Source organism: Camarhynchus parvulus, chromosome 6 (assembly GCF_901933205.1).
Source record: "Camarhynchus parvulus chromosome 6, STF_HiC, whole genome shotgun sequence".
NCBI classification, from domain to species: Eukaryota; Metazoa; Chordata; class Aves; order Passeriformes; family Thraupidae; genus Camarhynchus; species Camarhynchus parvulus.
In genome coordinates this window covers 8,184,952-8,208,477 of record NC_044576.1, presented here as the reverse complement: position 1 = coordinate 8,208,477, position 23,526 = coordinate 8,184,952, and the positions used below count along the sequence as shown (strand labels likewise).

Genomic DNA, 23,526 nt, shown 5'->3' with positions numbered 1-23,526 from the left:
TTGGTGGTAGCTGGTGGAACAAGGGCTGCCAAGGGCTAGAAGTCAGTTAAAGTGGTTCCATAGGATTGACATAAATTGTTGTGTTCTATGAAGGCTACCTTTAACACACTCAGGCAGAGGGGATGCTCCAAAAATATATGAAATTCTCAGTTGAACATTAAGGTTCTGGTTGGAACCCGTGCTGTAAGTAGTTTCTAAACTGCTCAGATGGTTGAAACACAGAGATAACCATGGTTAGATCAATGGGTCCTACATTAAACAGAGCTGACCAAAGAGGATTTCACAAATAATTAAAATATATGTGATTTCTTATTTTCATTTGGCCATTGGTTTCTGTGATTTGCTTTGATTTGTCTGAATTACAGAAGTGTAAGTGGAAAAACAAGCCATTTTTGTTTACATAATCATCTTTATCAGCTAAACATGAGATTGTTCAGAATCTAATTTGGCACAAGGATTCTGGACATGGAGCCAAAGTTGGGCAATATCTGTAAGAAATTCAACAGAAGGGAGACAAGTATTTGAAATGCATAAAGTTCCAGGAGATATAATTGAAAATTTTCTGTTGCCAGAAATATGCCTCTGAATATTTCAGTTTGGCTCTTATATTGTGCTGACCAGAAAAGGCTATGTCTCAGTCCACTTTCATTTCTAGATCTAAAATTAGGAAGTCTTAAGTTTCAAACACTATGTGAATTATAAAAGATCATCTTATTGTCTTAATTTTGGAAAAAGTGTTGCCTATTAAATAAAACAAGGTTGATTTAGGAGGTGTAGGAATCAGTCCTGGTTCTCAGACAGAAGTATGCTCCTCACTTCATGCACAAGTATGCAAAACAAGAGTATCTGGCGCCATGTGAGATTCTTTGGACCACCCCACTGTTTGCAGCTGCCAGTCCAGAAAAGTCTGAGTGTCCTGTCAGTGCTGTGTTATCCCTAGCACATGGATGCCATGGGGGGTTTAAGTTTGGTCCCATTTTGTTACAGAACTCCCAAGTGGCTTTGCTTAAGTCACATAATTGCTTGATGCTTCAGTATTTACCTTCCAGTAAAATTGGCGTGAACACCACAGAGCACAGGTTTGAGCCTTACAGGCAAACTGGGATGTGCGAGTATACACTATTAGGTGTTTTCTAATGTGCATTTCAAATATGCTACCACAGATACAAATGCTCTCACTTTGGTATGTGCAGCACAGTGACCAAATTGACACATTATCCAAAGGTGTGAGGTGGAGATAACTAAGATACCATTCAAAAGCAACCACAGGGCAAAGAAATAGGTAAAATGCCTAAATAGGAAAATTACTAAGATGGCTGACCTGGTATACTGCTGATTACTTTTGATCCCTAGTGTGCTACTTTGAGGTTGTGCTGCTAGGTGGTTAATATAGGAAGGCTTAACTCTTTGGGTGTTAAATTCAGAACACTATTGAGTTCCCAAAAATTGAAAGGGAGGATAATTCTAAATGGGTAAAAAGCTAATGGCTGTGGAATACTGCTCTGAAATAAAGTTCTGGAAATTATCCTTTCAGTCTAATATATAGAGAGAGTAAAAGTCAGCAATATGCTACGGGGGTTTGGAGAGGACCTTGGAAGAGATGATACCTCTTAGAGCAAAATTACCATGGAACTACTGGAGTTCAATTATTTAGGCAGCTTGACTTTTTATTATTGCAGCAAAAATATGTTACAGCTTAGAAGTACTTCTAAAGGCTCAGAAAGTCATACTTGTCTTCTTTATATTACTTGGGTGGGAGACCAGTTCTGATTTTTGTCAGCTGCTTCCGTTTCAGCCTTTGGTCAGGTTTAGCTTTGGAGGCATGTATTTTGGGTAGAAAACAGAGGGTTCTTTCTGCATGGTTTTATTTATGTATGGAAAGCATCTGTAGTTATTCATCCCTGTCCAGACCCTACAAGAAATCTTTGTAGTTAGGATCAGTGGCAGGGTAGGGCAAGAGACTGTAATGTTGAGTGTTGAACCTTAGAGGGAATCCAGTCAAAAGCTTTAAATTGGACTTTTAATACTCAGCATCCCTTACAAAGTTTCTTGGGGATCATTTCCACCAGAAAGATTCCTGGGAGGATATCCAAGTCAGTAACTCAAATCTGCAGGAATTTTTAGAGCTATTTTGCAGAGGCATCTTGACTCTCCTGTTGTCCTGAGATCTGGTCTTTGTGCAGACCATTTTTCCTTCTGCTAGCTGTGATTTAGTTATGATTGCACCTAAATATAAATATTTCATTGCTCAGTGTAGCTTCTTTATTCCACAAGTCACTTTGTCTTCTCCTTTCTTACTCAAGTCTAAAACCATGTGGTTTTGGTAAAGACTGACAGAGGCTTTTATGTATTTTGTGTGTTACCATTTGTTTTTTCCTTTGGGTATACTTAAGTGAAAGGGAAACTTCAGAAAATGCTCTAATTTCTTTGGTTTAAACATAAAAGAACAGGGTATGTCCCTTTAGGTATATCACCTTGTTTTACAAAAGGTTCAGGCAATTGCCTTCTATTCACTGTGTACATGTGGAAGTTTAGAAAGTGTTGTGTATTCATGCTTAAAATAGAGATTTGTGAGGTGGCTTCTTGGGGCCTTTGAAAGTTGAAGATTGCTAGAGAAACTGGAAAGGCTTAAATGTCTACTGCTTGATGATTCCCACTATGATTTACATTCCTGATATCTATAAACACCTTCAGAAATAGCAACCAGAATATCTGTATATTTTAAAAAAGTAAGAAAAATAAGTGGATGTAAAGTGAAAAGGGAACAGAACAGATCAAAAAGGAAAAAGCAAAAATAAAGCTGATGTCCTGCTTTCACAGTCCATTGGTCATAGAAGGAGAAAGAAAGGCAGGACTACATTAATTCACCCCTTAGAGACTATCTGTATCATTAGCTCTTATTAATGAAAGCCTTGATGGAATTTTCAGAACATCTGGGCTGCTTCATACTTGTGTCCCTGCACTTGGGTAGATTGTACACGATATAAGAGCTGGATGATCCAGCTGTAAAGGCAGAGCTAAGGGAGCTGGAACTCCAGGGTGGCTTTCCAACAAGTCACCACATCACAGTGAGCTCTTGAGGTGTAAACCTATTTATTCTTGTTTGACCATGTGTGCAGAGAACACCATAACAGCTAACACACCTTGCAGGGATGTGATTAGGCTAAGTTAGATGATGCCTGCAAGGAGTTTTATGATAATCTTCATCTTCCTCTTTGGCAGGAAGATTTTCTGTAAGTGTGAAATGATGTGAGTATTCAATTTACTTTACAACAGGGAACATATTTTTTCTAAAGCAATCTGCATTTCTTCCCCAAGCTGGCTGTAATGAAGGCAGAATTAATGGTTTGCACACATTTTGTATTTCATAAGAAGCATTCTGTTCAAAATGATAATGTTTATGATTGTTATTCATTTCTGTCAGTTGGTATGTTTTATTTTTTAAAAAAAGTTAGGTTTTCTTGAAATATCATCAGCTTTGTAAACAGTTACAGTTGTTTCCTACAGCACTTCTGAGGCAGACTGCAGAAGTCACTGTAAGTAGTTTTTGTGATATGTTTCACAGTTGTTGAAACCACGTTTTTGAATTCTGATGCCATGGTTTCGTTGAGATTGTTACTTTTAGACAAAATCTCATTATTATCATGATGACAAATCCTGTGCTTCTTATTCATTGCAAAAACAAATGCTATTTTCAGACATCTGCACTATCAAGTGCTTTCACCTACAAGAATATTGCCAAATCCCATCATATGCTGCTAAAAGTTATATTTACACCAAAATAATTATGTGGTTCCTACTGTAGTTGAATCAGTTTTACTTACATGGAAAAATACATAACCTAATTGTCTGGGTTTAGCTGTAAAACAGATTCCTGCCTCCTGTTTGAGCATAAACATAAAAATAAACAGTATTTCACTTTTACTGTCTGGCCAAGGTATCTTTCAGCAGAAGTGTAAGACTGAACTTGTGGCTACTTTTGATCACTAAAATCCCTCTGTTAGTTTGCAAAGGGAAGGGTCCGTAGTCCTCTCCCTCTTGGTAGAATGCAATTTCCACATATTTACATTTGGTTAAACTTTCTCTTTCTGCTTGAGTTGGTTGGGTGTTGTGGTGCAATAATTTGGAAAAAGAGCATTGTGATTCATCCTATTGATGAATTGTGCATTTTGTCAAACTGAAGAAGCAACTAAGTATTTTACTCAATATAATAAACCCCTTAAATTTTTATTTCTGTTTTCCTATGCCTGTGCATATATGAGGATTAAAAGTAAATGCATTCCTTGCGTATTCCGTAAGTTGAATTATTCATGATGAAAAATACAGCTTAATGTATAGGAAATGGCTGTGATCAATTTTTAAATAATAGAAGAAAACTAAAGAAGAAACATAATAACCTTGAGCATTTTGGTTTGTTTTTTCCCTGAAATAAAATGGGGTCACTGCTTGCCCAAGTTCAGCAAATTGGGCTTTTTTTTCTAGATGAAATATACTTAATGTTGTGTATGCATTCATTGTAAGATTCTAGCTCAATTATTTCACTGATGAGTGGGTAAGCAATTTTCAAAATGTATTTTTTTTTGTTGCAGCTATGTGATACATAGTTATTTTAAAGTTTTTTGAATTCTAAACCGTTTTTTGGAAAGCATTGCCAATGGGACCTATGCTTGTGTATAAACTGTTACTTGTATTTGCAAATTGTGCCAGTGTCAACACCGAGTAAAAGGGATGGCTTGAAAATTTGAGTTGGAATTTCTCCAAGCATAAGATCGTGCTGGTCTTCCCCTTTGGAAGACTGTTGATATGACATTTTCACAGTGTGGAGCTTGAGGGTAGATTTTAAAAAGCAGCCATATCTGAGGCAAGAGTGGGGCAGCAATTACGGTGCTGCAGAAGTTTCCACAACCACGTGCTCCACTACCTGTATGTTTAGAAATTCTGTTTCATTTCTGAGTCACATATTATATCATACTTACCAGGTTATAATGAATTGTAGGTATAACATTCTCCTTTTTTTCACACATATGCAGTAGTGCATAAAATTGGGATAATACGAGTGCTAAAACCAGCCTCGTAAAAACAGTTGTATCTTTAATTATGGAGTTTTCACCAAAAGTCCTGTAATTTACTGATGTATCCTAGGGGAGTATTCAGAGTGGGATGATAAGAAAAGCCCCTTTCTGTAGCTCAGCTGCTGAAGAATCTGTGCTGAAGTGTGGACACTATGAAAAAACATGTATTTCCATGCAGCAACAGGTCAGGATTTACTGAGCTTAACAAAGAAAAAGAAAAGTCTTTGAAAAAGAGCTGCACAAATTCTTTTTCCCTTTTTGGAAATCCAAAAATAGAGATTATTTACAATTTTTCTTTTTCACAGTATCCATCTTGAACAAAAACAATAAGCTCACTACTCCAGAAATGAGGAACAATATGTCTTTTTTAATTTCCTGCCCTGAGAAATATCTTTGATCCATGATTGTTGTTTAAAATTCGCCCATTCCAGAACTTTCTGTTGAATGTCAGAATAACTTGTTTTAGTATAATGCCTGTTTAGCAAAACTGCTTTGAAACAAAAAAATAATATTGATAATGGTAATAATAATGCTGAAATACTGATATCTTAGCTGTCAGATGGAATAGATGCCATCTTGGCTTTTATAAGGACATAAAATAAGGAGATCTAACATCTCTTCATTTACAGCATGATCTCAGTGTCAGGGACAGTTGCAAGGACTGTATATTGAGGGAGACCATGCACAGTGTCTTCTCGGCTGTATTTGAAAAATGTTTTTAATTCTTCTAATGGTTGCTGCCTTGTATCATTTGATAAACTGCAAATACATGTAGGCCAAGCATAATATATGAAGTAATTTATTTCAGCAGTAATATTAAAATCCATGGTGACTCTGGTGCCTGCCTGTGTATATTGCTCTGATATATTAATATGTCCAAAAGTGGATCTTTAAATATAGGTAGTTAATCTATTTGGTCATACTTCCATTGTAGTTAAGAAAAATGAAAGAACTTTATGGTTTCTCTTTAGTCTTATTAAAATAAACAGCACAAATAGAAGTTATCTAAATTATCTAAATTTCCCCTTCTGTTTGTATTTTTATTTCTGCCATTTCATGCCAGATTACCTTACTGTATATGAGTAAATACTTTCTCACTCAGGTTTTCAAAGGACAAGATTTAATGACAAGATTTCTTTGTGATCAGCCCATATGTGGGACTTGAGGAACTTCTGTGTCAAGTAGCAAGAACTATCTGGCTTGCTTTAACCTGGTTCCTTAATTTCTTTATGCTTAAAAAAAGAATAATCCTAATTCCTGAATTTACCGTTATGGAAAGATACTTTCAAAAGGGCATCAGAGTTCTGATTAAACTTTTGTCTTTATTGGCTAATTCACTGCAATTACAGTATTTGGCAGAAATTGCCTGCTGCTGTTCCAGTTCCTTACAGAACTGCCTTTAAATTGAGGACTCCCTGTTTCCAAACTACACAGGAAACACTGAGTCTTACCTTAAAATAGGTACAATCTATAATCAGTGTGAGCCTGTGTCAAGGAAAGAATTCCAAAATATGCTTGGTCCAGTACCACAATATGTCTTGCAGTGGAAGTGGATGAGTTTATGTATTTGGGTAAAGTACACAGACATGTAATAAAACTTGGTTTTAATTTTGAAAAATCATTTTACTGGAATGAAGATAGGCTTATGTAACAACTAAAATAGAATATTCTTTCTGAACTTGGCACAGTATGTCTGTACTTTTAATATGTTAATGAGTGCAATGAACAAACATCTACTTAACTGACAACAGTATATTTCCTATGAAAAGGCAAATTGCAGACTCAAACAGACTTTAGTAATGAGGCCTGAAGAACTTGAGAATACTGGGCTTTGTTGGAAAGCAGATGAATGAGGAGTAAAGGAAAAACAATAAATAATCCAGGAAAAACAATAAATAATCCAGGGATTCTCTGTTACAGTGAAGGAGTTAGGGAAATATCCTGCTGGTCAGTATTGACCAAAGCAGGTAGCCAGATAAAGGTTTTCATTTAGGAAAAGGAAACAGCATAAAAATAGTTAAATCTGACACTGGTTATTTATTTTTAATTTACTTGCCAAGACCAGTTTCCCTGAGGATGAGCAGAATGAGGAAAAAGAGAGCTTGCTTGCCTGTGGCAGTAAATTCGTCTCAGTTGGAATATCCCCAGAAGGTCCCAAAAGGGTGTGCTGTACTTAGGACAACACTTGCACTTGTTCTCACTGTGTCTGAAATTCTTGTGCTGTCTTCTGGTCCTGCCCTTTCTCCCACCACCACTGGACTTTGGGAAAATAGAACAAAGGGAAGTCAGATTCTTTCTCCTGGATGCCCTGTGTTCTGGGATACTGTGTCAGGGGTGAAAGTGGCAGTGACATTTTGTGTTAGGTGGCTGAGGGACTGGTGATTCCACCAGCCTGTCGAGGGAATTGCTGGTTTCAGCAGGTTAACCTCAACATCTCCCTGCACTGTTCATTGTAAAGTCTTACATTTTTCAAGTTTTATGCATTGGTAATATTTTGTTACAATGCTCTGAGAGAAATGGGAATGTTTTAAAGTAGATGAAACAGCAAAATCTAGGGATGGTATCTGGCTGATACCAGTAATTGGGCATTTGTCTGGGTTGTTTTTAAGTAAGGATTGTTATCTAAATATACATGAGGTTGGTAAAATTCAAAAGCAGTTGTACTTTTACAAAGCAGTCTAAAACTTTCCAAATATTGTGGTTGGCCAGAGAGGTGACTAAAGGTACTGATGCTTTTAGTTCCTGGAGCCTTACCAGAAAGTAGTCCTAGACAAGTACAAAAGAAAAAAAAAGTTAATATTTAGCAACTAGGATCGTGGGTGATATTTAATTGTATGAGAACATTTCAGTTTGAGTAGTTCTGGCATCATCTATAATTTTCTTAAAGCTTCATGTGCAATTTATTCTGCCATAAGATACAGTAACAAGTTTGCTTTGCAAGATTGCTGTCTGAGCTGTATTGAACCTAAACTGAGCTCATGCTCTCAAGCTGCTCTTCAATACCAAAATACAAGGCCACTGTAGCTATTTGCATTCCAGTAGCACCTGGAGGCTGTGGTTTTGTTACACTGAGAGATGTCCAGGTAATTAAATGTATAATTATTGTGTAATATATAAACCATGTGGTTGTGTGTTCAGAAATCTGCTACTGCTGTTTTGCCATTCTGCCAGGAAAATGCTGTCATAATCTAAGTTTGGAGAACATTCAGTGTTGGGACTTCTCCAGGGTGTGTGCCAAGATAGGGATGAATATTCCTCTGGATCAGGTGTAAGGTGTGACTTTCAGGGTAGGTATGGCAAACAGTGCTGCTCATGGCCCAAACTGGCACAGAAAGCAGCTCCCTTCTGGAACAGAATCTGAAGCTGTGTCTGCTTTTTTTCTTTCTTTTCTCCTACATTTTAAAATAATAGGGAATGGAGTATTTCATAATAGGCTTTCCAAACTTTCTCAGTAATACTACATGATGATTGCACTGGAGAAACAAGTGTTATCACTCCATGGCTTTTGGGTTTTCTTTCTAGGGCAAGAGAGGGCAAAAAGATAACACAAAACATTTCCTTTATGAGCATGGGGGAAGTGCACTGAGGTTTTGTTGTTATTTTTCATTAACTCTGATTGGTTTCTGAGTGTTCAGTGGAGGACTGTTCCTCGATAGACTCACTGAAAGACTATTCAGCATTTAGGGTTTTCTTCTTTTTTTGAACACAAATAGGAGCACAGTAACCAGTGAAGCAAAAACCACAGATTTGCTGGCTGAGCTGGCTTAAAATGAAAAAAGGAATCTGAATCTAGGGTACAGCCCACAGACTCTGCTACTCTAGTGTGGCTCTTATTACAGCACATTTCAGCTCCTTTCTTAATTAAAACAAAATGTCTAGGCTTGTTGGGATCTCAAGAAAAGTGTCTTATGTCAGAGGCTTGTTCTCTGGGTTTGCTTCTCTTCCTCTCATGCATCCCCCACTTTCAGACCCAGCTGATGGACCTCACTTGTTTGTTGTGTTCTGTACCCCATAAATTCCTCTCTGTTCAGGAGAGAAGCCACCATGTCCCCCATTTTGGCAAGAAATCCAGGGTGACTCTGTGTGTAGCCTGGCTCTGAAAGACTGGTACCTTCCTCTGCTGCCCAATCACAACTTTTTAACAGAATTCAACATATTGTCATACTTGAACTGAGAGATTAAATAGATTCTATCCATTCTCCAAAACTATATTTATTTCCCTCCTGTTTCTGTTTTGACTAACAGATGAATTGTTCAAAGATCTAGAGCTAACTAAGGTTTGATTTATTAGAAAAGCAAGAAAGAAAATGTAAAGTGCCTAGTGTTAAATCTCAGAAGAAGAAAGAGAGAAATTTTCACATATGTTTTCATTCTTTATGTAGTGTGCTTCTGTATATTTTTCCTATGGGTGGTATTACAGGACTTTATTATCAATTCTGCTGTGTCAGACAGGACTTAACACCATCATAACCCTTTATCCATGATGATTTCTGTTTAATCTTTTTAATTATCCACATACCATGCTCCTTTTCTATTTCTTCCACTCCCAAGCTGCTGTGCAAAACAGTCATTTATTGTAGCCAGTAGAGAAAATCAAATGGGAAATATGGATTGGATGGCATTTTGTGATTTTATTCTTTTCTTTTTCGGTGAGATTTCATAAGGAAAGGAGCTCAGATTACACTAGAAGGTCATTTTTCAGAACTAATGGAAATTATAAGGTAGTAAGTAGTTTTGGCCTTAGAGCAACTATTACAATTACATTACTTTTTTTTAGCATAAATTATTATGATTTTTCAAGTTCGCAGGAGAGAGTTATGACTTTTAACAAGCACACTGCAGGCAAAACACAGAATAGCTTGGATTGGAAGGTTGCGTTCCTCTTTGACCTGTCACTCCATGAGGGTAAAAAGTCCCTCTTCAGCTCTCTTGTAGCCACCTTCAGGTAGTGGAAGGTGCTCTAAGGTCTCCCTGGAGTCTTGTCTTGTCCAGGCTGGATAACCTCAGCTCTCTCTGCCTGTCTTCCTAGGAGAGGTGCTCCAGCCCTCTGATCATCTTAGCCTCCTCAGACTTGCAGCCACAGATCCACATCCTTGTTTTAAGTTGAGGACCTGAGAGCTGGATCCTGATATTATCAGGAAACAAATTTTCTTGCTTAAAATGCACCAGTTGCCAAGAACAGGTACACTACAGCCTGTTTCTTCATAATAAACAGCACTTCAGAGAGGATCTTCACTTTCCCTCTGCTCCTGCTGCCTGCCAGGTGATCTTTCTCTATTCTCACAGATTTTGAGCAAAATATTCCTTAAGAACCTTTGCTCATTTTGCTCATGTCTCTGTACAGGAGGATTTATGGTAGGTATTTTGAGTATTGATACTGGATTTTGAAGACAAGCTACCCTTTTTTTTGGCAAAGAAATAGAGTTAGCCAGATCCTCTAGAAGGATGAGAAGAATTGGAGCAGCAAGGATCTCTGCAGCTTCCTTCCCTCCTGTGACTCCCAAGTTAGCCTGCCCACATTAATAATCTCCATTGCCCCATGGCAGTTAGTCAGGCTGCAGCAAAGATTAAATGTCCTTTCCTGTAGCTGAATTAACTTTCTAGATGTAGGTGGTATAAAATAGGTACATCAATGTACCTACTGCCTCTCTGGCTTTAATTATTTCAGAAATGCTGTCTGTTCTGAATTCATAATAACTGTGGGTATTTCCTGGCTTAAAAGTTCAGCATCAGACTAGCAGCAAGGCTCTGTAGAGCCTGACTTTCTAGTTGAAGTGAGCTGTTTTAATTCTGATTTTGAAACACCGCTTTAGGATATCTCCCTTCTGTAGCTCTGGCTTTCTTCAGTAGGTGTTTCAAGTCCAGTCCAGAAAGACAGTGTGTGAATTAACATTGCTCCAGATCAGTGAGCAAAGGAAGGGATTTTTTTTTCTCCTCCTTTTCCAGTAGAAGTAAGCACACCTTAAGCCCAAAGCCATTTGTGTACAGCCACGATCCTTCCCCATCATTGCTTCAAATCCTTCCCTGTTCCCCATGCTTCCTGTCACCAAAAATAAGCATTAACAAAGTCTTCCAGCACAGAAGTTGGGATGGCTGCTAGTTTGATCGATCTTAGTTCCAGAATTTCTGTACCTTCCTGTTGGCATCTCAAAATCACAGAATCTCAGAATGAGTTGAGTTGGAAGGGACTTACAAGGATCATGAATTCCAGCTGCTGGCCCTGCACAGGATCACACCATGGGCCTGAGAGTGTTGTCCAAAGGGTTCTTGGTGTGTGACCACTGCCCTGGGGAGCCTTTCAGTGCCCAGCCACTCTCTGGGTGAAGAACCTTTTTCTAGTATCCAACCTAAGCTTTCCCCAGCACAACTTCAGGCCATTGTCTTGGATCCTGTCACTGTTACCTCAGAGGTCAGCTGGGCAGCAGCACGGTGCTCTGTGCGCCAGGAGCACAGGCTGTTAATCTGAGCAATCCCAGAAACCTGGGGATGCAGTGATTCACGAGGAAGGGACCTCCAGCTGCCCTGCAACTTAAGCAAACTGACTGAGTCTGTTGATTTAAATACTGGGTTGATTGACAGCATCTCTGCTGAAATCCACTTCAGGACTAGTTCTGTTGCCTTCCTGATGTATTTGTAATGAAGGATATCTCGTCCTGGCTGTCTCAGACTTCTTTTATGTCCCAATGTGCTCGATTGTAAATCTAAATGGTCTCCCTATTTTTGTTGCTGTTAACCATTTGCATAAAGATGCTGCATCTTTAAATTTTGGGCAAGACTATACGGCATGCAAACTCTTATAGGTGTATACTGCATCTATAGATTTCATTGTCTCCTAATTTTCTCTGTGGCATATGAGAATCTGATTTTCGTGTCGGTTGCTTAAAAAAAAACCAAATCAGCAAAAAGCAGTTTTTCTGGGAGCATTTTGAAGGCTTTATATGGACACATTTTTAGGCTGGAAAAAGCACAGCAGTAGGATTCAATACTTTGCTTTGGTGTGCTGACTAATGCTGTCAAAAATTCAGTGTTGAGAAGCAAGACATGCCCAGTGGAAATGCAAGGATATGAGAAAACCAGAAAGAATTTATGGATACTAGTCATCAATAAACCTGACAGACAATATCAGTGCTTCCTTTAGCTGATTACAAGCTAGAAATACAGCTATGCTTTCCACACTATACATTATATTACAGAACTTAATATTGCTGTGAGAAAGGGATTTTCTGTATTATCTCTGCATGGTATTTTGCAGACAGTCCTGCAATGTCCCTCACATTTCTCTGGGCTGGTCCAGCTGCAGCACAGGCAGGGCTCAGCTCTCTCCCTTCCCCTCAGCAGAGGATCTGAGCTCCCATCAGGATAAGACACCTGGGGCACTCCTGCTCTGGTTACTGCACAGGGAGAGCAGCCTCATGTCTGCTCAGGGAGCACAGAAAACTGGGAAGCTGGGATATTTGGGATGCTTCAGTTGCCTCCAGTACAGGAAACTGTTATGCTCCTGTGTCACCTATCAGCTGATGAGGATTTGATTGATATTTTTGGACAATCCCCAAAAAATGGCAACAGGTTGTCTAGTAATAGTTTAGAAAGAAAAATAGGATAAATTTGGATATAAAGAAAATGCAGGCTAGCTTAGCACATGTGCAAATATTTAATTAAATCAAATGTTGTGTTTAAAATAATAGCTTTTTTCATAGACTTAATAAATAGTTCATCTTCTAAGTCAACCTTTTTCTTCATTTTCAGAAAGCTAAGAAATATTTTGGCCATCATTTTTATCTATGTGTTTTTCAGTTTCAGGAACTAATTCCATATAGGGAATTTTTTCTATGTGTATATATACATACATTAGCTTCTTTCATGTAAAGGTAAGGCTTTTTTGTAAAAACCTAACTAAATTTTACCCCAGTCAAAAATAAAAGCAAAAAATTTTTATTTTATTTATAAAATAAATAATAAAACCAGTAAAAGCAATAATTTCTTGCACTGTAACTGGCAGGCAGTGAGTACAACCAGTGCAGGTGGGGGTTCTGTTTTCAGAAAGGCAGCACATCTAAGGTCACCCAGCTAAACACACCAAATATGCATCAGTCCTTTAGCTTCTTTTTCTCTGCCTGCTGCTTCTCTTTGCAGCCACTCCAGACACCTTTGATTGCATCATTAGCAGGCATCTATAGACCTCAGCTGAGAGTTTATTAAAACCAGGTATTTTCTAATCATGAATGTGTTTCTGATTCTAATTTAAAATTTATAAAGTCTCCTTTATTAAAGCTTACTCTCACTTGGCATTTCTTTTAATTATCGGAGAGAAAAATGCACAAACTTTTTTTTTCCCTTTTGATTTCTCTCTTGCAAAGACTGAAATATTGAATTCTAGCTAGCTGGAATTCTAGCTAGCTGAACTTTGATGTCCTTCTTCTACTGCTGCCTTTTGTCTTCACAGAAATTTGGTCTCCCTAAGGTTACCTTCATATGAAGACCTTTACACTTGTGCAGATCTTTATTTTTCCTTAGTAGAAAATGAGATTGCCTCAGAAATGGGTTTTGAATGGATTTTTAAATTTCTTTTTCCTTCAACTCTGGATTTGCTTCATTCTGTATCATGTAATGGCTTTTGATAAATATTTTCTCTTACTGTTTTGTAGTAATTTGCTTAAAAGGACCCAAGCCTGTTTATTTGCTATGACAAATAATGTGCTCTACCTGGTCATCTCCCAGCTAGATAATTTCTAATTCTCGTAATAGGTGTGTTTGGAAGATAGTGATTTATATTGAATCATAGGCTATCTTGAGTTGTAAGGGACTCACTTATATAATCTAAATGATTAATTTAATATAGGGGCCAGGATACAAGTATAAAGAAACCACCTTGTTTACAAAAATTCTTCAGTAGCATAGGGTGTTTTTAATGCATGTTTTAAGGGATTTATCTGGAGAATGTGGGCTGGGGGAGAAAGGACATCTGGAAAGAGCAGCTGCCTGGCTTCTTGTGAAAATTAGGTGCCTTTAAGGTGGCCAAAGTCCAGTAATGAAGTGCAAATTGATTTGGATCTGATCACAGTCTGGCTTTGTCCCTTTCCCAGCCTAGCTTGTGTTTCCTTTAGGTGCATAATATTGGCCATAATCTCTTGTTTAACTTTCTTGCTTGTATCACAGTGCAAATTAGCCCATTTGTGCCTAGCTAGTTTCTCCTTGAAGTTTATTCTCAGTTGTGTTGTTTCTCTGAGTTTGAAGCAGATTTTTACCTCTATTAGTTAATTTGTGATGCAAATTGACTTCTGTTGAGATAAATCTACTAGTCCCCATCCTCCTGAAAACTCCCTTGACTTTCCCTTTCTCCAACTATTATGTACTTTGAAATGATTTACCTGTCATGTCTCTAACTGTTGACATTGTGACTTTGCACTGCAAAAATTACTGCATACATGTGCAAAAACATGAAGGGCCCTTAGGATGAAAATCTCTATACTACAGTGATTATGCCAGCTGATGAAACTCTCAACTGCATGTGGTTCTTTTTTCTTCAAAACAAGAAAAAAAATGAAACATTAAATTTTCAGATGTATTATAAACCTCTGATATTGTTTTTTGAAAAAAAATGGTAGACATCTACCTCCATAAGGTTTTAAACAATCTTTCAACTTCAGTACTTTGTTAGATTATGCCCTCAGGAATCTATTCTTTTTATAATTATGACCCAGAGGAAATATTCTTGAACAGTAAGATTTTTCCATGCTAATAGCACAGTAGATGTAATACTGAATTCATGATTGTTTAAAAGCTTTCTGCCAGTATGAGGTAAAATGAACCAGCATCTTTGAAACAAGATACTTCTTTGGGTCGAATCAAGAACTGTAATAAAGGCAAAAGAAATTCCAGGAAACATGTTGAAAATTAGTAGGTTGAAGATGAAGAGAGTGAAATTATTAATAAGAGAGTTTCTTTCATTATACAACAATAGGTGCCATTTGTGTTGATGGGAGATTTGTGGTTAAAATCAAAGGATCTGTGTTCTCTCACCGCTGTTCTCTTGTCACCTTTTACTTCAATGGTAGTGAAAAGATGTCATGGGGTCAGTTTAATTTTCAACCAGAAAATGCAGTGTTTTGTTAATGCTCAGGGTAGTTTGATCAGTGTTATCAACACCACAGTCATCATAATTATTCCGTATTCTAGAATTCATATTGGACAAAGACTGCAGAGCAGTGGCACTTCCAAATTTGTGTGTGTCTTTTTCTCAATTTTGAATATGGAGAAAAGTGCATAAATTTGCTCTTCAGTATTGCTACATGAGGAAAATAAATGGTAGAACAACCTATTTGCAGACATGAAATTGTCATGAGTTCATTTATCAGGTCAAAGTTTTCGTAGAGACTACAGGCCTAAGTGTTTATCTTCAAACTTTGTAGTAGAGGAATCCAAAATGGAGTCAATATAGTGACCTCTTCTGGTTTTAAAATCAAGTTTAACATCTCCAAAATCTGGTAATGGAACTGTCTTTCACAGCTGGTCTCCATTGTGGGGAAAAAAGCCCAATGTTTTGGGTTTCAGCTGCCTCTAATTTACCTTTTTTGGGATTTCTATTTTTCAGCTCAGAATTAGGTTCAAACCTTGATGTACATGGAAATACCCCTTAATATCCAAATGTATTTACTTTTCTGATATTTTTTGTCCTACTAATTTTTTGTTTTAAAAATAGGTATTCTTTGTCCTAGTGGGAGACTGGAGCTTGCTTTTAGTAGAACTGTGTTTACATTTTTGTTTTTAATTCTGAATTTTAGAATCTATTCAGTTCACTTTTCCCCTTTTCATTGTGACAGAAAAATCTGAAGCACAATAGTGACAGTGCCTAATATCTGTACATAAATAGTGGAAACAAAATATGGCCTTGCTGACTTCTTCCCTCAGACTTGATCTGTCTTAATTTCATGTTGCAGAACACATATTTAATATCAAAATGCAGCAAGTGAAAAGCTGGTGCATTATCTTGGTGGTGTTTTAGATGCTCTTCAAAAATTTTGATTGTTTTATGTATTTTGAGCTATGGTTATTTTTCTGTGTGTTATATGTGCCCTGAATATCTTGTTTTGTAATGCATGTAAAAGTCAGGTGGTGATATACCATTTATATGTGGCTGTTCAGAAAGTCAGAAACAGCTTATTTCACTACAGCAGTACAACAGAAGTTGATGTCCCTGATGAGACTCAATTCTGTCAGGGCTTCAGCTCTCCTAGCCTGATCCTGGCTGCTCAGACAATTTCTCTATATCCCCTCCAGGCTTCCACCCCTCTGTGGGCTTCCTATTAGTCTTTGAGTTTGTCCAGGAGCTCATCCATGCAGACCTGCTGGTGTTTTTGCCTGGCTTCCTCTTTTGGAATGCATCACTCCTGAGCCTGGAGGAGGTGGTCCTTAAATACTGACCAGCTTTCCTGGGTACCTCTTCCCTCCAGGACCTTATCCCATGGCTCTGTGCCAAGCAGATCCCCAAAGAGGCCAAAGTCTGCTCTCCTCAAGTCTGGGGCAGGGACTTTGCTGTGCACCCTTTCACATTCCCCACCAGCCCCTCTTTTTTGTAAGAACAAGGTCCCCATAAAATGAGGAATAAGTAGAGAGCAGTGTGGGGGAAGATACAGAAGTGACTGAAAAGGGGAGAACAGACCTGGAAAAAATTAAAGTTAGAAAAGAGAGGATAAGAGAAAAATAATTCTATTTCTAACCAAAATGTAATTTAATCTCATTGTTTGTAACCATAATGACAGTTAATTGAAGCAGTATCTCAAGAAAATAAATCTGGAAAAGCAAAAAAAATATGCCAAGCATAGTGGTAATAATTACAGGAATAGCCATTTGATAGACAGGTCTAAAATTAAAGTTTGTCTTATTTATTTAGGTTGTAATAGAATGTTTGTCCTGTGACTGTTATTAGAGATTAGAAGACATTATTGACTGTTCTTCCACAAGAAAACTGATAGCAGCAATCTCGTGCAAGGGGAAGTCAGACTCCTTTAAACCAGATGATTAACCTTGTCATATTTCTGCTGCTGTAGTGGATAACACTGTCAGATGTTTGGATGCTTTTTCTATATTCAACATCTTTTAATGAATTGAGGGGAGAAGTGAGGAGATTAGTGTAGAATAGAAAAGAAAAAAGACCACTAATATTCTTATTTTCCTGTGAGCCTGTAGTATGTCTTGAGTAATATACTGAGCTGGGTAAACACTACATTTAAGACTATATTTGTAAAAATTCTCTTTCACATAGAAACCTTTGGAAAAGTCTCTAGATTTGCAAAGTTAAATGCAGTTTTATTTCGTGCCATAGTTCCAAATTGTCCTTTTCCTATAAATGGAATGTCATGTTGACAACTTTCATTACATTAAAACAATTTAAAGCTCCTACTGTACTTTTGGAGATGGAGAGAGATTGGTTTGTGGTTCACTTGGACTAGTGCTAATTTAAAAATGACCAAATGAGGCCAATAAAATGCTTTCAAAAACAGAAAGCTGTAAATAAGAGAATTAATCTCTAAGACACCAGTTTCACAAAGATCTCACTATGATACTTTGGTAATGTAATCTATGACATGAATGTTCAGAATATTGTAGCAATAATTTAAAAACCAGTTCCTGAAATGTTCCTGTTAACACATTCAGAAATTCACTGGGAACCCTTAGCAAAGATATCACTGCTAAAGAGTGAGCTGGAACCTCAGTTTTCCTACAGTTGTGGAAGAGCAGTCAAGTCAAGGGATATTGATCAAATTTTGCCAATTAAGGATCTTGCCTGGAATATTTTCCCAGTAGAATTACATCTTCTATTCGCTCTGCAAGCTGTGTAATAATGGTTCACCTAACCATATCTAATCTAGCTTTAAATTAGCTTAGGCATTGCTAGTTTTATTTCCACAACACCATGAAATTCATACAAAGACTGCAAAACCCACTTATGTTCCTGCTAAAAACTTAGCAAGTACAGTTATGTGGATGCAGTAAATACAATGCAATTATTGTAAACAGGACTGCTATATTAAATGCTCATGTTCATGAAATTTTATGTTCCTTTTGGCATTATGCTAATAAATGGAGGTTAAGTAGGAGAACATCAGTGTTCTACTAAAATATTTCACTGTCTTAAGCACATTATGTTCCCTCTGAAAAACCTGGAGCTGTGGGATTTGTCTGTCTTACACCTCTTGTGGTGAACTCAGGACTTTGGGGGGGGTTTGAAGACTAGAATTGCAATCTGGCTTTATTTTTGGCCTCTTGTGTACACATTTTACCTCAGTCATGCTCACAGTCAGTAAGCATAGAAAGCAGTAGCATACCAAATTCAAAGTGGGGGCTGGGGTTTTTAAATTTTTATATTGCTCATAAGACTACCCATACTAAGGTTTATTTTGTGGGTTTTTTCCTTGTCAGATTTATCTGAACACCAGAGGACATATCTAGGCAGCTTATGATAAATACTAATAATGATATTTATTTGTTATGATGTTTAACACTTGAAGGAAGGGGTCCTGATTCAGCAAAGCCTTTAACCCAAGTCTAACCTAAAAATTCAGTGACTGTTGAAATGTTTAATTTCTTTGCTGAGTTGGGACTGAAACCTTGCCCATTGTTAATATCCTCAGTTCTTGCTGACTCCAGTGAGAGCCTCATGCTTGTTTCCTAGGGCAGATGGCTGGTAATGCCTAAATTCCAGCCCACAGAGAAAATCTGGAGTGAATGTGATGATTGTGTCAATCTACAATGTAACTACCTTGCAAATTCTCTTCACCAGGTATTAGCATTTCTTGATATCAAAAGATAATTCTGTTGGTTTATGAACATGGGAGAATTTACTGAACTTGTTTATTGTACTATGGATGAAATTATAATATCAGTGCTACTGTTATAGTTCATAAGTTAGACATTTTCAAAACTGTCTCATATCTCCAATTTCTAAGAAAAAAAAGGAGAAAATGAACAGAAGTAGTGTAATTGTGACGTGCCTGCAGTTTTCCTTTGAATATTTATTCTGCGATAGTAAGCTGATATTGTCTAATACAAATCAGAGCCATACTTGCAGATGTTAATGCTAGATATTTTATATTTTGGAGTTCTGCTTACTCTGCTGTAGAGAAATTTTACTGTTAAAATTTGTCATCTTTACTAAGTAACTGGAAATTTGTGACATAATGGTGGAAGGAAGAGCCTTGAAGATGTCTTTATTACATAGCTCATCAGAGACACAACTAATAATATTTTACCATGACATCCAGAGGGTGTTCTGGGAGGAACAAACAAATAATCCTCTCTTTCGAAAGGATGCTGTTTGGTTACCAAGCTGGTCAGCCTGTCAGGTACAGCAGCAGTAAGTGATGCTTCTGCTGGCTGCCATCAAGGAAAATAAGCTGCATGTCCCTGCTTGCCTGCGCCTCTCCTGCGCTGTGATATTCTATTTGGCCCTTAGGGCCTCTCCTTTTGTCTCCCTCTGTGCATCTTCCTTCCACCCCCTGGCCTTCTTGCTCAGTTTTCTCCTGGGCATTCCCTCCTCTTCTTCCCAACCCTCTGTGCCTTTGCTCTGTGGGATTTAAATGTCTCCATACAAACATTCATGTTTTCTCTTTTATGTCCATCTACTACGCAGTATCATCAGTTGTATCAGGTCCTCACAAAGCTCCTGTCATCTTTTCTTTTCTAGCTGTTTTTTTTTTTTAGCTGTGTTATTTTCAGTATAATTTCTATAGTAAATTAGTATTAAGTTTGTCAGTGTACTTTTCAAAGGAAGTCGTGTGTTTGTAGTTTTGTTTGGGATTTTTTGAGATATGCATTTACTTTATTTTACTCCTCATCTGGGAAACTTGTCTTACAGCTCAATTTTCCTATGAAGAAGGCTTGATCCCCACTTCTGGGAAGTGACCCAAGTCTAGTGATCTGCATTCTTCTAAGACAGAAGAATGCCTCTGGTGTTATTTCATATATGAAAATGTACTTGAAATTTTACACAGTGAATGGATTTGGTTGTGAAGAATATTTGAAATGAATATTTTAATATGAAACTCTAAAATTATCATGGGGAGTTGACAGGGAACCTGCAGGAGGAAGGCACATAATGTGCAACTGACATTTAACCTGCAGAGTTGATGGCTTTTGTTCCGGCTGAAGGTTCTACATTTTCTCATGCTCTGCATTTATTCTTGTGTATTAGAGCTTTTTCTGATGTATGGATAGCAGGGGCCTGATCTTTATGGAGGGGAAAGTTGATGAACCTGATTATATTACTGTTGATGTTCAGTAAGAAGTCAGATAGGACCTGCAGATGTTGCCACTAAGTCAGCTACTACTGGCACTTGTGTTTCCTCCTCTAACTTTGCTTATGTCCCTCTCCATTTTCAAACCCTTGGCAATGGGGAAGAGGGTAAGCTGAACTCTGAGCAATCATGTTTTGAGTGCCAGTACCTAAAACCTTCTATTTCTGCCAGAGAATGCATTTGATACGTCTTATGTTTTCCAACAAATATTTCCCTTTGTAGCTCCCTGCAGAAAGAAAGACAGGAAGATAATTTCAAGAGATTTTTGATTTGTCTCTTCAAAATCAGAGATATGATGTAATCATAGTACTCTGGCATCTGAAGACTCCAAAGTTTTTACTCTCACTTGCTGGTGACATTGCAGTTGAGGTTCACAAACTAACTCATGAGCCAGCTAACCTCATGCACAAGGCAGGAGCAGAATGACTGCCAGTGGCTCTCTCTTACGTTGCTAAATTATTTCAGCCAATAAAAAAAAGAATTTATATGTGTTCTGAGAAAATTTTTTGTTCTATCTGTTAGATGACAGAAGTGTGAAATTCACATATTTTCTCAAGCTTTGCCCAAAATATGTTCTACCATGTCTTTTAATGCAGTTTTAATACCACATATTATTGAGTGCCGATCATACTAACAGTGACATTTTCATGGAATGTCACCTCGAGATCTGTGGCCAGCATCTTTGATTGCACAAACAAACCTTGCTGACAGTAAAAAGGACTGAGCCTGAATAGCTGAGAAATCTTAATTAGTCGAGTGGACTGAAAGAGAGCTTTTTAACATCGTCTTTAGGGAAAAAAAAAAATCACATCAAGAAATTCAGCTGTAGTGATAGCTGCAGTTGGCAGTTTTTCACTGCAATGATGTTCTGGTGGATATAATTGCACAAGAAAAGCTTTTATTTTGGTAAAAAGATATTAAACTGAAATTTAGAATTTCTTAACTGGCCTGAAGGGTTTAATTTTGACAAGATAATTAAAAAACCACCACAATATTGACCTGCTTTAATATTTTCTGCCTTGTGTTGAGGATCAGGTTCTCTCATATATTTCCTGTGCATGGTAGTCCTGAGGGATTGGAGTGCAACTGGAGGAATTTATTCAGTGGGATATGCAATATGCTTAACTGGTCCAGAGAAAGAAATTGAGAACTAGGATTGCAATGGATACAGGGAAGTAGGTTTCAATACTGGAATAGATGAGATCTGCAAAGGATTTTTCCAAGGATTCCACTTTGTCAAAACATTTTACTTGAATTAAAAATGGCTAAACAAAATGTTTTGACACTGCCCAACTTAGACTCCTCTCCTTGGAAAAGCATCTCATTTTAGGAGGAAATCAAGCTTCCTGGTGTCTCGTATGGTAGCAGTTCCAGCTTTTTCTCAAGTCCAATCATCACACCTCCTTTCAATATATTCATGAATTAGTGATGTTTCAGAGGATTTCTTGGGCTGCTTCTGGAAAGGCAAGCATTCTCCTAGGGGAAGGATTCTATTTTAGTAGTGGAATTGGTTCTGAAAGGGTTCTAGAGCACCCATGTTTTGGGAAGGAGGAAGGAAGAGAAGGCATCAAGGTGATCAGTGAAGCATTCCTGCTTCTTTTCCTCCCTGTTTGAGAGGTCCTGTGCGGCAAAGGTAAATAAGTACACCAGAAATGCTCTAACTCAGAAACATTTTACTAGTGAGTTGCTGTAACAAAGGAAGGCTATATTAAAGTATGCATTGGGGATTTTGGTTATTATAAATTACATTCTTTGAAATCTCATTTAGAACCAGGAACTAAAATGATGTTGGAAGGCTCAAAGGATTAATTCTTCCTGAACAATAGACTGTCACTGATCACTCTGTAAAGTAATTATGCTAAATTTAATTATAATACAAGTGCATTGTATGATAGTCATAGTGTGCCCAAAAGAGGGTTTGAAAAGGTGCCTCACAAGCATATGGACTAGCTCTGGGAGCACAGTGGCGAATTACAGATGTTGTAATTGAGTACAACTTAATATCAGGCTTTCTTAATTAAAGGTTTGGGGTTGTGTGGGGTGGGTTCTGGCTGGCACACTTTGCTTTTCAACATCATCAGCATAATGGAACATGTGATCTCTTCCCATTGTATAGGTTCTGCCAAAAGCCCTTATGACTTCCAGTGGCATTAATGCACTTAAATCAATTCCAGTATCACTGTCGTGTTGAAACCAGGAGAAATCAAATTGTTACGGCAGTGGAAGAAGAACTGTTGCTCATTCTGATAGGAATGCAGGAACTGCACATACCATATCAATATATCATGTGCTGATAATATTTCATAATAACCCTCTCATGAAAAATTAAGGCTCCAACTTCCCCATTTCAGTCTCCTCTCCTCACTTTTGCATCCATCTTCATGTTGGATTTGGACTAGTTATGAAATATTGTTGCCCCTTGAACTATAAAATGAAGCGCTGCTCCTGTTTCCAATTCCACCCTAGTGGCAGGCAGGGTGGAATTGGAAGCAGGAGCCTAAGGCACTCCCTAAACTGAGGGAGCCAGTTGGATCACAGCCTTAACAGAGCTGATCCAAATTTAGTGATGTTCAGACGCTTAGCCAGAATCTTCTCTTGGCCATGACAAAAGTTGTGTAGGTCATACATAAACAAATGAAATGAGTGCCAATGTTTGGGGAGCAGTTCCACAGCTGGAATGGCATGGTGTGAAGCAAGCCTGAGAAGTTTCCTGCTCATGTTATGTTAGGGCAAGTATCCTGGGAGAAACGTAACAAGATCTAGAGCATGGATATCCGGAATTATGACTCAGGAATGGTGGCAGTGAGAGGTAGATGCCTTTGGTTTGTGTTGCAACATACAAGGTGTTTATTATAAAGCAACAAAAAGCGTTAGGACCACAGGTCAGCACGAACAAAATGAGTGCAGATCTGTTGATGTTCCAGAATGTATTCATGGCAGGCTTCAATTCAGTTTTGCAGTTTAGTGGAAAAAGTTAAAAATACAAAATCTGTGAAGAGCAAGAAAGCCAGTATAATATGCCTTCTTTTCCTTTGTACCTTATTTTTTTCATCTGCAACTGCTTTGTTACATAGGATTCTGATCAGAATGTGAGTCTGGTGTTAGTCTTCTTACATCTCTTTGGCTTAGTGTGATAGCCTGGAACACGTTAATAGCGAGTC

At 37.8% G+C, this 23,526-nt stretch overlaps 1 protein-coding gene across 3 annotated transcripts in view; it reads left to right on the top strand.

Annotated features, from left to right (window-relative positions):
• Positions 1-23,526, top strand: part of GRID1 (glutamate ionotropic receptor delta type subunit 1) — a 484,225-nt gene that overhangs the window by 396,779 nt on the left and 63,920 nt on the right. The gene's annotated exons all lie outside the window — the stretch shown is intronic.